The following is a 16156-nucleotide window of genomic DNA, read 5'->3' as shown; positions in this document are numbered from 1 at the left end:
CATTTGCACTCAAACAATGGCAATAAACCCATTCCCAGTGTGTTGCAAATCAGAAATTTGTCCACATTTTTTCCACCACCTTCCTGGGTGAAGCTGCCTTTTGCTTGGGAACGGCGGTGGCTGGAGGCAGCTGGGAGCCAGGCGGGGGGAGCTGGGTGTCGCTCGGAGATTGATCGGTGCTGTTGGAAGTTGCTGGGATGAGGCAGAGAGGGGGAGCGGGAGGAATCTGGCATGAAAAGGCAGTTTGTGGTGACAGGAGTTTCTTTTGAAAGACCTGATTGAATCAGACCTGAGGCGGGAAGAAACGGCTGTTGCCTTCATTGAGTTTTTGCTAACTTACCCCCCTCCGCTTACCATCGAGGTTTTCGGTTCGGGCTTTTGTTTTAATGTGTCCTATACTGTTTAAGCTGGAAGAAATAACCACGAGGTCCTGCCTGCACAGCGAAAAAAAAGAAAAGATCAAGGACATCTCACTCAGTTCCTAGCAGCCCACGAGACGTGTTTTTAACCATTCTAAACCAGTAGACCGCTCATTTCAAGAGCCTCTGATTTTTAAACCGGTTCACTGTTAGGCGCTTAGCCTCTGTAAATTATGCTTAAAGCTCTCTGCAGACAACTCAGTGGACTGGATCGGGATGCTGTGATACAAACTGAGTTGTCTTAGTTGGTACAATTTACGGAGAAAGCTGCTTGCCTGGCTTTATTACCGGAATATCTGCAAACTGCCTCTCCCTAGAGACTGCGCTGAGATCCCTGCTTGCAAACATGGATGCTAAACAGTTCATCTTTAATTAAATAAAACTCTATGATGCTCTGAGCCCCGTATTCCTCAGTATCAGGCTTGTCCCTTTGCCACCACACCTCCTGCGGGCCCGGTTCAGGTTTTACTGGGCGGCTGACTTAGAGAGTAATGACTGCTCACTCAAGCAAGCACCAGCTGGCATTATGGAGATTTACCCCCAGTGACATCTGAATTGAGCTTTGAGTAAATGCCTTCGTATTTGGTCCTCTCAACTTCAGAGGGAGTTTTGTCCAAATCAAAAGAAATAGGGACAGGGGGAAAGAAGGAAAAAAAGAAGAAAGATTTTAGGACTTAGCGGTTAGTGGAGTCGGGCTGCCCGGATTTCCCTCTCTTGTGGCATTTGGACACTAGAGAAAGCGCTAGGACTTAAACTGAACTATCGACTTTCGGAAGAAAAATTCCTACTGGCAAGAGCAGCCTTGTGCTGACTGACGTGTGCAGGAGATGACCTACTAAGTCTTTTTTTTCCTTGCTGCTGAGTGTCTTTCTCCCTGGCTTCTTAGTTATTCAGCTATTCTGCTAAAATCCATCTTCTCCTCGAGCATCTCTCTTCAGGGAGACATCAAAATCCTGCTTTCTATGCAGAAGGACCTGAGTAATCTACCCCAATTATAACTGCCCATCCTTGCTCCCTGCACCCCTGGCCTCTCCTCTCCTGCTTCTTTCACCCAATTCCCAAATCTCAGGGATCAATCCCTTAAATAATCTTTTCCAAGAGCTCTTCCTGCCCTGTTTTTGTACCCATCGTGTCTCCCTCACACTGCTGACCGTAAGCTCACAGCTGCCCGTGTCCCCTGATGCCACTGCCATGTGTAGCAATATCCTCCCTTTAGTAGTACCACTGAATGCTTAGAAATTTGAGGGGTAGATGAAAGTCACACAGGGTAAAAAAGATCTAAAGCTACTTGAGAGTGACCAGAGAGGCCACAAAATTGGTGGAGGATTTAGAGTGGAAGCTGTATGAGGAGGGGCTGAAGTCACTTAGTCTGTTCAACCTGGGAAGAGGAGACCGAGGGGAGACCTCACTGTGGTCTACAGGTTCCTCACAAGGGGAGGAGGGGGAGCAGGTGCTGAGCTCTTCTCTCTGGTGATCAATGGCAGGACCTGAGGGAATGGCAGGAAGATGTGCCAGGCTAGGCTGGATATGCCTCACCCAGAGGGTGATGGAGCACTGGAACAACTCCCAGGGAAGCAGTCAGTCATGGCATGAAGCCTGACAGTACTCCAGACGCGTTTGGCCAACACACTCATCCCCACAGTGTGAATGTTGGGGTGTCCTGTGCAGGGACAGGAGTCGGACTCGATGGTCCTTTTGGGTCCCTTCCAGCTCAGTACAGTCTATGATTCCCTCTCAGTGAAACAGCACAGGTATGATGCCATAATGTGGGTATAATCAATATTCTGTGGCTGCTTCATCATCAACCCTCCAGGTCAGGTACACCGAGGGTCCGTGTGCACAGCTGCCCTCATGGCTGGTCTGGGATCTGGCAGGGTGGCTGTCACCAGCTCAGTGCAATAGTCAGCCCTGGTTTGGGTGGTTTATCAGTCAGGGCAGTCGCCTGGTGTCGCAAGGCGGCCAGGACAGCCAGCCAGCACGGTGCTACCCCAGCAGCCTGCAGGGACCCAGCGACCTGCTACAGCCTCGGCAAGGGTCACAGCCTTCTTGCCCTCATCCTCCAGGCAGTGCTCCCTGAGGTGTTGGAGTGTGCCGGTGTGTCGGTTTAGCCACTTTCTGGGCTTCCCTTCCTGTGCTGATCTATCTGTACAGCCCCGGACGATACCATAGCCAAATGCCTGCACATTTTCCCTATTTCCTCTCCTCCTATTTTATTGTGAGGTACTGGCATATTAATGAAAGTATACTTCTTGCCTTCAGTCATTCCCACTTTCTCTCTTCTCCATCTAATGACAATTTTTAGGTCAAGAAGCAAACTCACCCGCCCTTTGCCAACCCACGAGGCACGTAGTCCCCTCTATCTCTCTCCCTGCCACCAGTGCACAGTAAATACCACATTAGCTTCAGCCTCTGCTTCTCTCCCCGGTGCACGTCACAGTGACTGGATTTGGTTTTTAGTAGTCTCCAAAGGCATTCCTTACTGCTTTCTAATATTCACGTGCTCTTCCATCCTTTTTCTCCATCACCTTTATTCCTGTTCCCTCTCCCACCACGGTGGTGGAGTGCAGGGCAGTTGGTGTTACGTTTTCCAGCCCCAGTGTTCAGGTCCCACGGCACTCCTGCCTGCCCTCACGGGCTCTCTTGTCCAGGAAAAACAACCACCACACAAGCTGGCTCCTGGTCCCATCCGAAGATTTGGCAGGTGGACAAAAAACTTACACGACTCTTATTAGCAGCAGATCCGTAGGGAGGGAGGGGCTGGAGGAGTCTCTCCAACAAAAATAGAAGAGGAAGATCAGCTGAGTTGTTGTTGGGTTTGATTCAGAGGAAGATGAAAGGTTAGAGGAAAGACCTCCTGGCCTTCTTAGCGAGCTCTGTAATTTCATTATCTCTGACTTGGGGAAAGGAGAAGAGCAATGATGGGCAGAAGGAACCATAGGAGGCTCTGCCTATGACAAGTTTTCATCCAGATGGATATGGGGATCGATGTCACTGACTTGTAGTCACCATGCATACAATCCAGACCATTTATTTATTTCATGACAGCTCTGCTGGCCTGTGATGACGGATGATCTCACCCCTGAGGACTTTCAGACTTCTTTTTTCCCTTTTTCCCCTCCTCCTGTTTTAGTGCAAGGTACTGGCATATTCACGAAAGTACACTTCTTGCCTTCAGTCATCCCCATTTTCTCTCTTCTCCATCTAGCAACAACATTTAGGTTAAGAAGCAAACTCACCCACCCTTTGTCAACCCACCAGGCACATAGTCCCCTGTATCTTTCTCCCTGCCTACATTCCCTGGATACCGGGTAAGCGACAGCTACCTTGCAGCAGGGCTTTCCAACTCCTAACTCCAGCACATATATTAGGCTAAATCCCACATCTCTGTTACAAAGCATCAGCACAGAGCCCGGTGGCTGAACAGTATAGCAGGACTCAAGATGAAGGCTATAAATGCCTCTGTCAATGGCACTTAGAAGTCACAAATAACCTCAGAGTCACAATTGCATTCACATACCTTTAATTTACATTTATCCCTTTTGTTCCTTAGTCTGGTCCTGTTTCTGTTCTACCTGTCTGTCCAGACCTTTAGGTATCGTGTAGAGAATATGTGAACACATAAGAAGGTCCATACTTTATTGGGGTACAGTTCGTTAGCCTTAACCATGCCTCTCATCATCTTTCTTTAGGTCTGTACCCTTGCTAGTAAGTCATATGTGTTGCCCTGTTTAAATTTACCTGCCTGTTTGGACCCAGTAAGTATCAGATGAAAGCATTAGAGTAGAATTTCCACCTCAAATTCAAGATTATAGAGCAGAGCTTCGAAAGTGCTAAGTGACCAGAGCTCTTTAAAGACAAGCCATTAAAACACTTAAGTGAGCGCCTCTGCATAGCGAGCTGCGGAGAGATGGAGATCGGCAAGGGGACTCGGGTCTTATGAATATAAAAGCTTTTTTAATGAAGAATAATTATTCATGCTGCTATTTAGGTAAAGTCTGAGGGGAGTTAGAGACTGAGTTTTCGTCGCAGAATTTCACTGGCAAGTAATAAAATGTTTGTGTCTTTTTTTTCCCCTCTTTATTTATGTAAATGTCTCTCAAATGTTGATTTCTTTGCTATTCTTGAGATTTTTTTCCAGCCCAGGTTTTCAGGTTCAAGTTGTCCCAGACAGCAGCTGAACTTTTAGGCACTGCCCCAGTTTGATCTTATGTACCAAACCTCTATTTTTAAAGAAAAAAACGCTGTCCAGGTCTTTTCTCAAGTCAGCCACGAATTAATTGGCACTGGTATGATTACCCTTCACTCAACAGAAGTAATGGTGCAGGAGATAATTACAGGGTAGCCTGTGTCTCCGTCGGGAAATATCCAGCATTGGGAGCTGTCAGGGGCAGGATGCAGGATTAAATTGACCGTTTATCTCTTTTGTTATAAAAACTTCTATTTGAATGCGTCAGCAGAGGGTGACATTGTGCAGGTTTGGGAAATATCTTGAGTGCCATCAACAAAAACTTTGAAGTCCCAGTGTTTAGAATAGTAAAGGAAGTAAGTTGGGTTTTGTGAAAATTCATTACAAATTATAAGGAATTATCTTAATAGTAGCATTGCTATGGACTAAGAAAACATTGAATCTAAATATCATGATTTCTGTGCCTAAAAATTCATATTTTCATAAATACTGCTACATTTTTAATATAAAAAATATGCGTCCCTAAGTCTGAATATGATTTTGATGGAAACTTTGGTTTTTGGAAGAAAAACTTCTTTCCTCTGGGAATGAAATTGATCCAAGTGAAATCCTGCAGGAGTATGAAATAATATAAATGTTAAATTGTGCTTCTAGTAAAGAAAAATTGATGCCGTTCCTAGAGGTCTTCTATGCTTGGTTGTGGCCGGTTGTTAGGAGTTTAACTCAAAGTGAGTGCAGATGTTTCTCACCCAGATGTTAAAAGGTGTAAATGCTGGATTTTGCTGATATTCACTTGTGGGCTGTGCTTTCCTGGCTCTGTATGGCGCCTACTGGGACAAAGGTCCCGTGGAGTCCAAGCAGGAGGCAACATCTTTAACAGTCAGTGCAAGGGGAAGATTGTTGGTAGGTACAAAGGGAGCACTCGGTCTCTGCCGGTCTGAGATGGGCGCCTCCACCCAATGCTAAGGAGGTGAGGGGCATGTGCCGCGCTTTAAATGTTTTTTTCCCAGAAGTATCAGTATCTCACGCAGATCACAGAGACACAGTGTGCAAAGAGCGCCTTGAAAAGCCCCAGTCGTGGCCCGCGCAACAAGGTTCAAGGCTCACTGGAACTTCTTGAGTTGTGTCAGCTGTCCCCGAGCCCAATACCAAACCGGGGACAATACAGACAGATAAGATAATGGATGAGAAGGGAGTGGAAAATCTATCCTGTATTCTGGTGGCATTTCTAATAGCGATAGCGCTGGCAGCATTGGACCAAAAAGCGTATCCATCACAAAAGGCTGGTAAGTCCTCTCCAGCTCCCACTGTGACGCTAAAGCCGGTTGCAAATATCCAGTGCTGGGGCCCCTCGCAGTGGGGAGTGGAACGGTGGCTACGTGACCCGGGGCAGCCCTGCCATTCCCAGAACGGGGCTCGGCGCTCGCTGCTGCCAATTGGAGCCCCATGCTTGAATATCCCGGTGGGGTTTCTCCCCAAAACCACAGCGCATGGGAGGTTAAAATGAACAGCCAGGGAGCACGGTCCAGCTCTTCGCCTTCTGTTTTGTGGAGGCTTTGCATCTAGGTTTGTTGCTTCTGACTGTCCTCTTGCGTAGTTAATATTGCATCATGGAGAAAGTTGTTCTGGTATTGGCTCATCTGTTTAGAAAACATCCATTAAAACAAATAAACCCTCTGATTTCAAAGGGCACCTCTGCTGACCTGCTCGATTTGCTAGATGGCATTTGGAGGCTCTGCTTGCTGGTTCGTAGAGGGGGCTTCCCTGTGTCTGTTGCTAACGGCTCCAGGACTGCCCAGCAAGCTTGGCCAGCCCAAGAGCTTGTTCTCTCTGGGATATTTGAAGCATGAAATGGGAATCTTTAGGCATGGAGGAAAGTGTTGAAGTAAGAAGGGCAGGCTAATCAATTACTGGAATAATGTGTTAGAGCTGCAGGTGATATTCAGCAGAGTGATGTCTTGCAAGAAGGTGTGTTTCCACCTAACCAGGAGTTCGGGACTTGATAGAGGAGTTACACAGCACAGCTGGCAAGGTGCGAGGAATCAGACAGAGCTATGAGGGTATTTTTGGCATTGTGATCTGAAAAGGATCAGTCAGTGGACCCAGCAGCCACCTGCGAGTCAGGGCATCCCAGTTTTATTTCCACTACTGACTCAGACCTGTAGAAATTAATTTCTACCATCTAACTCCTTCGTCTTGTCCTCCTGCCATCGTTTGTCCATGCAGTGCAAGCCCCTGGCCTAAGCCTGTGCGGCTGTAGGAACCACAGAAGTGGAAAGAATAGTTAATACTGTTTCACACTTGGAAACAGAGAATCTGGACAATTCAGACAACTGCATTTTTCAAGTTTTTCACATTTCAGGGGGAGGTAATTTCTTAATTTAGCTGAGCCAACTTACCCTAAAGAGGCAAATCTCCATGCTTGCACCCTGAATGTCCTCAGCGTGCAGAATGAAATTATTTACCAGCTGAAGAAGTATGACTATCAAAAGGTTCATTAAACATTCCAGCTAATTTTCTCTGGTCTGTAAAATCTGTTTGGGAAGAAGGGGTGGATGAAAGGCGTTAGGCTTTTGCATGGTCAGTGCTCAGCTTTCAAAACTCTACACGGCATGGAACTAACTTCCACATTACCGGCCCCCTTGAAGGGTGAGAGTTTCTCGTGGGGGTTCATCAGTAGCTGGAAAAATATTTTTCCTGTGACACTTTGCACACTTGCTCTGTCCGTTTGAGCTGAGGGTGGGAATTTCCTTCTGGTAACACTGCACTGCTTGATTTTCAAGTAGGTTTCTTTGGTTTTGCAACTGGGTTTTTTGAGTGAGAAACGTTAGTCCCTATTTTATTTGCTGGTTTTGCTTAGGATCTGTGTTTGTTAACTGCTGTTAGTGCAGCTTGCAAGAAGTTTTTCACACGCCCACCACCTTGCTGGCCTGACTGCCAGAAATCAGCTCATGCCCCAAGAGCCTGCAAGTGCAGGTGCAGGTCCCAGCGAGCCAAGCACACACATCCTCCACCTTTTGCACAGCAGTCACACAGAATGGTTTTGATTGGAAAAGACTTTTAAGATCATCGAGTCCAACCATCAACCCAGCCCTGCTAACTCCACCATCAGACCGCATTCCCAAGCACGACATCTAATTGTCTTTTAAACCCCTCCAGGGATGGGGACTCAACCACCTCCCTGGGCAGCCTCTGCCAGTGCCTGACAACCCTTGCAGTAAAGAAATTCCTACCAATATCCAACTTAAACTTCCTCTGGTGCATTTTGACGCTGTTTCCCCTTGTTCTGTCAGTGCCTACCAGGGAGAGGAGACCAACCCCCACCAGACCACAACCTCCTTTCAGGGAGTTGTGGATGAGGTCTCCTCTCAGCCTCCTTTTCTCCAAACCAAACAACCCCAGCTCCTTCAGCTGCTCCTCACAAGGCTTGTGCTCAAAACTTCTCCGGCTTTGTTCCCTTTCTCTGGACATGCTGCAGCAACTCAATGTCCTTCATCACAGGAGAACTAATGGTTTGATGTTGGGGATATCATGTCTCTAAACAACACAGTACGACTTTTGGCTCTCTTGATTTCTGTGACTGGCAAAGGGCACATGGTCAAAACTGAATTAAACAAAAACCAGAGGTCTCTGAAAGGATCCCACAGCACTGGCCACATGTGGGAAGGAAATAAAAAAGACACTTTTCAATGTCTTCTCAGATCCCAACTTCATCTTGAAAATAACGCCACTTCTTAATGGAAAAGATCTAATCAAATAACTTGAAAACAAAAGGGATTTTTCATTTCACATCAGTGAAAACGCTTCTATTACCTTAGATTAAAGTCTTCAGATTCTTTATTTAAAAAAACCCAAAGATCACAGTCAAATAAAAGTTATTTAAGGCTACTCCAAAACACTCTCACCTCCCTGCATTTAGGGAATTTGGCTGTCAAACTGGAAAACTCAAGATCTACACAGTTGCTGCAAAATAAACCTGGTGGCATAAATACTGGTCCCCCTCTGTGACTGGCAGGCTAACACATTATTCTGCACATATTCAGTCTCTCCATCCGGTGAAAGCAGAGCTCTGCCACACACATCCTTCTGGTTTAGTGATGGTGGGAAATGGTTTTGACTTTGTTCCTCATCTGGAATGCCTTGTGAAACGTTTCAGCTCATGTGTGTCTGTCAGGACATAGTTGCCTCATAGGATGACAATCCAAGAGGGAAAGGGATCATCACAAGCTCCTCAAAGATCCCTTGTTACATTTTGAAATACCTGAAGAATGAGATCATGTATCTTGACAAACACTTGGCAGATAAAACCCACAGAATCTCATGCATGAATGCTTCCCTGCCTCCTGAAAAAAAAACATTCTATAGGGCTGGAGACTTGGAAACCTCAGTCTTGATGCCAACCTTGTGTGACAGTTGTGTTCTACCTTTATCAGGGCTAAGGACATGCTCAGCACACATCTGCTCTGTGGGTGGGATTGGCTTCCTCCCCTTTCTATGGAGGAGTTGAATCTGAGATTCCAAGCGTTTCATTTGGGCAAAATATATTCTAACCTTTACTGCAAAAATAAAACGTCAGAGACATGTTCTGAGTGGAAATGGAAGCTGTGGACATTGTGTAGTCTTCAGAGAGCCCAGCTTGACTCTGAGTTCAGTTTTCATGGAATGAGCTGCCTCTTTTGTCTCAGCTGTGCATGCTCACTCTGGAACCTAGTGGTGGAAAGTGAGGAAGGTGAGTGTTATCAGGTGGGAAATAGCACCAGTACTTCTGCTTTGATGTTGTGCCTACTCTTCAGGGTGAACTCATCTTGTTATAGTGTCAGAAGCGGCAAAAGCCATTGCTGCTGGACTTCAGTATCCCAACAGGAAAACGGGCACTCTCTGTGGCCTGGCTTGTCACTCCAGGCTGGAAGTTCTGTGGGCAGCACAGCTGAGGCTTGGTGACTGGATGCCTTTGCGCTCCAGGATACATGTACATTTGGGACATGGTTTAGTAGGCACGGTGAGGTTGGACTGGATGAGTTTAGAGGTCTTTTCCAGTCTTAATGATTCTATGATTTTATACACTCTGCCTGCCCTGAAGCAAATATCTGCCAGGCAGGAGACGGGATGGGATATCGAGCAGGTGAGCACGGGCTCTGGTTTGGCTGTAGGGCTCGGGTCCGGTTTTGTTCTCAAGAATCTCCGTTCCAGAACCTGCAGTGGAAGCTGTCATACAAGCATGCATGACTCTTGTCCTCGCTGGTGGTCAAAAACAAAAGCCAAAAGACACTGTCCAGTTACTGAGACAGCAGGTAGCGGATCTGTAGTGGTGTCTCTTTTCTGGCTGCCTTTCCCCTCTCCTGTGCTGGTGTAGCCCTCTCGCTTGCCGACCTCATCTTGCTCCGAGCCACCTCCTCCCCCTTCTCCACCCCGAGCTTATTTCCCGGCTACTGGAGGTTTTAATATTCAAGCCGTACCTTCCACATGAGCTGTGCTGAAGAGTTGACGTGTCGGAGTTTATTGATATCACATCGGGTTGCGCGGGGCTGTCAGCTGCACATTCAGCCGTTAGCGACCCCCTAAGGTGCGGGCTCTGGCAGCTCTAAAGGAATCCGCACAAAAACGCCTTTTTGTTTTGTCCAAGGTGAGACAATGCGAACAGGGCCCTGCACCAGATGACAAGGCTGATAAAGGACCAAGCGGTATAGGGATGTCTTTCTTTCTTTTCACTCCTTCATTCAATCCTTCTTTCTGTCACTTGCATTCTCTCCTCCCTATACTTTTCTTTTTTCTCTTTCTTCTCCCGGCCCGGCTAGCAGAGAGCAGCAGAGACAAGCCGAGGGGTTCAATCGCAAACGAATGTCACAGTCCAGCTTCTCAACACATTTTCAGCCACAGCCGGAGTTGCTGCTGGCCGGCTTGATGAGAGACGCGCTCTGCTTGTGAGTCCTTTTCACCCACAGCTCTTTACAGTCACGTACTTCAGTGTTTTCTCCGCAGGCTGAAATGAATGTAAAGCTGTGAGTGTTTGTGTGCGTTGGGAGAAAAGCAGGCAGGGGAGTGGCATAAATATGGAGATAAAGACCGAGGGGCTGGCAAAAGGGCAGCAGAGAGAGCAGGAGAACAAATGGAAGTAGTGGTGAAGCAAGAGAGGATGTGTGTGCGTACATTCACATATGTCTGTGCATACAGAAATAAAAAAGCATAAGGACACAGGAAAGGGACAAGGGTGGGGAAAGAATCAAGCATTCTCCAAGGACAACTGCTTTGACAACTTTGGCCTCATCCCTCTTTTTTCAAAGACATCGTAGTGGACAAAATAAAGGAGGGGAAGTGGTTGCTCGTGTCCACTCTGGCACACCTCTTGGCTTCAGGCAGTCGGTCTGACATTCAGATAAATGAAGCAGTGCTTGCAAACAGCAGGAGGAATGTGTTTCTCATGTGTGGTTAAGTGGTCTCTGGTGCTTCATTCTCATGGGCTGGTTTTTCAGGATTGGGAAAGGTTTATGAGGTTAAATTTGTTTATCTTTCCTGAAAGAGTCTTATATTGAAAGGTCTTTAACATGATGTATCCAGCCTGGGAGGCCCAGGGCTGGAACAGCAGAGGATCTACAGGACAAGATTAAGGGCCGTTGGCAGAGCCATATAGGGGTTTAGGATGAAAATAAAAGAGGGTGTTGCAAATCGGGATGGAGAAGCAATGATAGAGCTGTGCAGGGACCGCAGGGTAAGAATAGCAGGGTAGCTATCGGCCAAGATTGAGATGTGCTGGCAGAGTCCGTGGGGCCCAGGACTGGAACAGAAGGGGTGGCAGAACTTCAAGTACATGAGCAGAGCTGCGCTGGGATAAAGCCAAGGGAAGCAGAGGTTGTCACAGATGAGAAACTGTGAAACCTGGATTTGTGCACCTCGCTAGGACTCTAGACAGCTGAGTGGCATGTCTGTGCCTACAGGATGTGCTGATGAGCACGTTGCACCAGGTGGAATCCAGCCCCGATCTGAAGAAAGGTGTCTTTTCCTTAGGTATCACCAGCATCCAAGACAGAGCTATGGTGCTTCTGCTTAATCAGCTCTGGGAAAATTGCTGAGAGTCCTGTAATAGATTAAGGATAGGGTGTTGGGTCTGGGATAGAAGCTCACATGCTGCTCAAGAAGAGAACCAAGGTATAAGAGCAAAGCCACCCAGAGATGCCTGCCATACGGCTGGGGTCAGTTCCTAGTCTCTCTCCTGTGGATCCGACTCTTATTTTCACAAAGGTGTTTGAATAGTACGGTGCCTTTTCTATTACGGTATTTGTACCTCCAGGCACACTCGGAGGGTGGTCGTAATGCACGCCGGAAGTGGTTAGAGATTGTATTGTGCTTGGAATGAGGAGGCAAACTGGTGAAACGGGCTCCTGGAGGTTCACTCCTTTACTCTAGTGGCTGTGATATTATGTACACTTGCTGCTAGGGTAAAACGGCCATGGCTGGAGCACAAATGGTGGGATTACAGCAGGCTGGGCATCATTGGGGTTTTCTTGCACCTCCTTTGCCCTCAGCTGGAGCTTCAACCTCTTCAAGGCATGGCATGAGCTTAGTGGGTGAGAGGCAGGGACTCAAGCTGAGCACTGGAGGGAGATCCTGCGTGCTGACTTGGGGCTGTGCCATACTGCTGACCAGGCGAGAGCTCATCACCTCCCCAGGAACAGTGCTGAAATGAAACAGGGCACCAAGCTAAATGGGTACATTGAATTTTCCCCTTTAGTTTGTCACTGACTGTTTTTTCAGCCTCAGGTGCCATACACACTCCAGTCCTATCCACCTGGATAGAAGTCCTGGCTTTGGATGCTGCAGGCCGGGTAATCTGTCTTGGGTTTGCCTGCTTCCTTGATTTATAAGTCAAGGGGGTTATCAGAGGATCAAATCTCCCATCCCTGATGCCAGCAGGCTTCCGGCATCCCGGGTACCCATGCCCAGTTCTCTTGCTCAGCTCGTCCCCCTGAGCTGGGACACGTTTGTGCTGCTCCATCGACTTCCCTATGTCTAAAGAAATTCTTTTAAGGGAACTGCAGACATGAAGTTGAAAAGGGAAGAAAGCAAAAGAGGGAAATCTCCAGAGAAAGTGAGCAGACCTTTTCTTCTCCCTGCCTCTTTATTCCTCCTGTACCCCAGCTGGTCTTCCTTTGCTTCCCGATTTTGGGAGCACTATTGATGCCTCTCGAACGACACTGTTTCAATTCAAATAGAGGAGCCAGCAAGCGACTGCAGTCCCTCTCGGGCAGCCCTCCGCTGGATCCTGCGCCTGCCACAAGCACGCAGCTATGAATATTGAAGTGAAAAAGGGGCCTTTTATGGACTTCACAGATGTGCTGGGGAGTTGGGGCAGGCCTCATTACCTCGGGGTTCTTTAAAAGGCCAAACAAAAGCCAGAAGAAAGAGTGTTAGGGGTGGAGGGGGCAGGGAGGCGAGAACTAGAGAAAAGTTGAAAGAAAAGAAAAGAGGACTGGAGTTGATGGATATTCCATCTGTTTATGTTCAGGCCAGTGATGGGAATTAACAAAGGCTGTTGGAGACGTAGGCTGTCTTTCACCCTCCCTCCCTCCCTGTCTTCCTCCAAATGTTCTGGATGATTTGGTTTTGTTCACTACTCTCAAGGAACAGAATAAGTTGTGTTTTTTGTGACCATGTGGCTTTGCGTGGGGGCACCACAGCTGGTACCTATGCTGCCAGACCCTGATTTGCGGTAGGATTTGGTGGGGCCCTGATGTCTCTTACTACTTTCACATGCAGAGGAGATGGAGCCTCCGGGGCCAGATCCCTACAGCGAGATAAATGAGTACAGCTTCTTGGCTTTTACCAGAACCACACGGGTGTACGTCAGCAAAGGAGTTTGCTTGGTCTACACGCACGGGCTGGATTAGGAAAGAACATCTCCCATACAAGGACAGGCTGAGAGAGTTGGGGTTGTTCAGCCTGGAGAAGAGAAGGCTCTGAGGAGACCTTATAGTGACCCTCCAGTACCTGAAGGGGCTACAGGGAAGCTGAGGAGGGACTTTTTATAAAGGCATGAAGTGATAGGACCAGAGGGAATGGCTATAAACCGGAGAGGGGTAGATTTAGACTGGGCATTAGGAGGAATTTCTTCACAATGACAGTAGTGAGGCAGTGGCACAGGTTGCCCAGGGAAGTTGTGGATGCCCCATCCCTGGAAGCATTCGAGGCCAGGTTGGATGGGGCCTTGAGCAACCTGATCCAGTGGGAGTTGTTCCTGTCCATGGCAGAGGGGTTGGAGTTAGACAATCTTTAAGGTTCCTTCCAACTCAAATCATTCTATGATACAGTCAGGGATGTAATTCCTTCTTGTCTGTGGGCTTGGAAAAGCCCTTATCTCATTTCACTTCCAGCTTCAAAGCAGAGCTGCGTTCCCAATCTGAACGGAGTTACCTGGGATGGATGAGACCCCTACAGAGAGGAGTACAGAGAGCTGTTGGCTGTCTTCATTCAGTGCAAGTCCTCATATTGGCAAGAGGCCTTTGGTGATGGGTGACTGTTCCAAGGAAAACAGGGCCTGCCTAGCTTTTTCTTTCCAAAATCTTGTAGTGCTCCAAGTAGCTGTGCCTCTGCACTCAGTTAGAGCCGAGCCAAGAAGGGGAAGGTTCAAGGAGATGAAGGGATTTTATGAAAAACAGAGACCAATTTTGGACCTCTGTGCATCCCAAAGAGAATTTTATATTCTTTTGTTTTGAGGCATACATGTATTTCATGCCAAGTGCAAGGTGAGATGCTCCTATATAAGAGTTTTCTTAAAATTCCCAAACCAATCCATTAGTTAGGAGCAAATTGTGGCAGAGCTAGGAGGAAAATAAGTCTGGGATGAGTGCTCAGCACAGTAGGACAGCCAGAAACAGGTAAAACTTAACACACTGCACTGCCATTGAGCCTTCAAGCCCGACATGTGAATGTGGGGCTCCTCTCGGGTGAACCTTTGGGATTCAGACACGGAGGAATCATTGGATACCGCATTTCAAGCCAGAACAGGTTGTGTGGTTCTCACTGTGGTTATCTGGCTGACCAGGTCCTGTCACCCATGCATGGGAAGGTGTGTACACTTAGACAACCTTTGCATATGCTCCCTTTTCATCCCTTTGCAAGATTTCCTTTCTCCCTCCTTCCTACAGCTCTTCCTTCCACACATGATCTTGCTCATTCAGTAAAGATCTTGACATGATGAGGGAATTACCCAGCTGTGAAACACCTCTCTTCTTGAACGCCCCCTCTTTCTGTATTCCTCCCAGACAGACAGACAGACATGCACTGTCTCTGTCTCCCTGTTCAAGAGCATCAGCTCCACTGTGAGTATTATTTCCAGGTTATAAAGCCCATAATGGACATTACCTCAGTCTGTGGTTTGGTTACAGCTGGCCAGTTCAGTACCTGAATAAAACAAAAAAGAAACATACCCAGCCCTTTATCTCCTCAGGCCCTCGCACCAACGCTTTGCTGAACACTGCAGTCCCCAGCTGAGCTGTAAATGACTTTTTTCATTTTCCTAGGCCTGCTACCCGGTCTGTTTGGTATTCAAGGGCACCCCACCAACAGGCACTATCATTCTGCTTGGGCTGAATTACTTGATTAAAACGCATATCAACTATTATGTGATTCGTTTTCTGCCGCTGCTCCACACCACAGCCCTCTAAACTATGTTAAACTGTAATACAGCCACGCAGGCACGAACGAATGCTGGAGAATGGAGAGTTTACAGGTTGGAAAGGGGAGGGAGGGGGAAACTCAAGCTTTATTGTATGTGCTGGGTCAATTATTGGTTTTTTTTGTGTCAGGGAATGTGCTTGGAGAGGAGAAAGGGGGCAAGAGATGAATTCGAAACACCTTGGTCCCACCTGCTGTTCAATAGGTTTGGAGGTGAGCAGGGGTTGTTCCATCCACATGTAAGTGCCTCTCTCTCCTTGTCAAATCAGGACTTCCTCATTCTCCACAATGAGAGAGAAAAGGGTGTTTCGGTTTTCATGTTGGAGAGAAAAATCAGGGCAATACAATTCTGTGGCCTCTGCCACTGCGTCACCCTTCTCTCAGGCTTTTCATAGTCTTGTTTGCATTTTGATGGGTTTTGTTTGCTTTCTGCCGGGAGGGAAAGGCAGATGCTAAGAAGTCAGGGAGAGTTCCAGCTCTTGCTTCTGAAGGCATTGACCGCAGTGTCCAGCACAGGGAATGGATGTGGTCTGTGAATAAACAGCAGCATCTTGGTGATCCTTCTTCCTCCCATATCCTTTTGGGGGAGTAGAAAGCATGACTTGTGCAGTCCCGCTGCTCCTGCTCCACAGATGTGCTACAGCAGTTCCACAGATGTGCTACAGCAGAGGTCCATGGCAAGGGTCTGGTAATACGTTATTATTTCAGGCCTTCATGGCAAGGTACCCACAACTGGGAGGTACTTCCACTTATGAGATGGGTGACTTCTCACTGTCTCATGGCAACATGACTCCATTCATCAAGGCAATGTCAGGAAGAAAAGGCATCCCATGGCAGGTGAAGCTTGCCTTTTGCAAGGTCATTGAGAGACTCTTTAATTGTC

The 16156-nt window shown here is 47.5% G+C and overlaps 1 protein-coding gene across 5 annotated transcripts in view; it reads left to right on the top strand.

The window, feature by feature from the left end:
- The window catches only part of PAX7 (paired box 7), a 108980-nt gene that overhangs the window by 29862 nt on the left and 62962 nt on the right, over positions 1-16156 (top strand). The window lies entirely within an intron of this gene.

Source organism: Cuculus canorus, chromosome 21, assembly GCF_017976375.1.
Source record: "Cuculus canorus isolate bCucCan1 chromosome 21, bCucCan1.pri, whole genome shotgun sequence".
NCBI classification, from domain to species: domain Eukaryota; kingdom Metazoa; phylum Chordata; class Aves; order Cuculiformes; family Cuculidae; genus Cuculus; species Cuculus canorus.
The sequence above is the reverse complement of the archived record's forward strand: the minus strand, read 5'-3'. Positions and strand labels throughout refer to the sequence as shown.